This window comes from Myotis lucifugus, unplaced genomic scaffold (genome assembly GCF_000147115.1).
Source record: "Myotis lucifugus unplaced genomic scaffold, Myoluc2.0 scaffold_55, whole genome shotgun sequence".
In the NCBI taxonomy this organism is placed as follows: Eukaryota; Metazoa; Chordata; class Mammalia; order Chiroptera; family Vespertilionidae; genus Myotis; species Myotis lucifugus.
The window spans coordinates 5,650,971-5,652,257 of record NW_005871103.1 but is presented as its reverse complement, the minus strand read 5'-3'; the positions used below and the strand labels follow the sequence as shown (position 1 = coordinate 5,652,257).

At 39.3% G+C, this 1,287-nt stretch overlaps 1 pseudogene; it reads left to right on the top strand.

Moving 5' to 3' along the window:
• Positions 1-742: 742 nt before the first annotated feature.
• Positions 743-1,031, top strand: LOC111826123 (annotated as a pseudogene).
• Positions 1,032-1,287: the final 256 nt, after the last annotated feature.

Genomic DNA, 1,287 nt, shown 5'->3' with positions numbered 1-1,287 from the left:
AAACCATGTCTTCTACAAATCTTTGGGCAGTGCTAGACACATTACAGATTCTCAACAGTTTCTTGATAAAATTATGCTGAAAAATTGATGGAGAGAAGAAAGTCTCCTGAAGCATCTTTAGGGCCAGTATAGACCCATAACAATGCTGCTCATTAAAGCGAGAATTAAGAACAATGATGATAGCTGGTATTGCTAAAGATAAAGTAAAATGAGCATTCCCATAAACAACTAAAGTAAGTATGAATCAGTGCTATTTTTCTGTATGACAATTTGCTTAAACACCACAAGCAAGCTTGTGACTCAACTAATTGCCTTCCAGAAACAAATCCTAGGAACATAATTAACGATGAGCCTAAAGATATAGTTAGAAGTAGGTTCATGAATAATTTGTAATTTTAAAAAATGGTAATAAGCTAAGTGTTCAATAATATTCAATTATATGGAACACCATATAATGAAATACTACAAATGATTACAGATAATGTCATATCATACTTTTCATGACATGCACATATTCACAATATATTATTACCTGGAAAGAACAACAACAAGGATACAGAGTTGTATGGAGGATAACCTACTTTTTCTTTCTAAAAAATTTAAGGTATGCAAAGGAAAAGGTCTAAAATAGCACTGTCCAATAAAAATATAATACAAGACACCTATGCAATTTTAATGTGTGTAGTAGTCACATTATAAAAAGGAAAAACAGTTCTTTGGTCTCGGTCGCTGAAGCAAGATAATGGAGGGAACATCATCGTTTGGAAAGCATCACAATAAGATGCACAGGTTGTGCCACTGCTGTGGCTCTAAGGCTGCCACCTTCAGACGTCTACCTGTGCAAACCTGGCTACCCTGCCTGGAGGAAGCCAAAGTATAACTGGAGTGCCAAGGCTAAAAAGACAAACTACCACCAGGACGGGTTAAAGGAGGCCCCAGAAACCATGCAGTGCAGATTCGGGCATGAGTTCCGTGAAGGAACGACACTTAAACCCAAGAGGGCAGTTGTTGCAGCAGCCAATCCACCCTAAGGATTTCAGTGATTATTCGCACAATAAATGTTCTGGCTTTTAAAAGACTAAAAACAGTCCTAGCCGGTTTGGTTCAGTGGATAAAGCATCGGCCTGAGCACTGAAAGGTCCCAGGTTCAATTCCAGTCAAGGGGACATGCCTGGGTTGCGGGCTTGATCCCCAGTAGGGGGCGTGCAGGAGGCAGCCAATCAGTGATTCTCTCTCATCATTGATGTTTCTATCTCTCTCTCCTCTCCCTTACTCTCTGGATAAAAA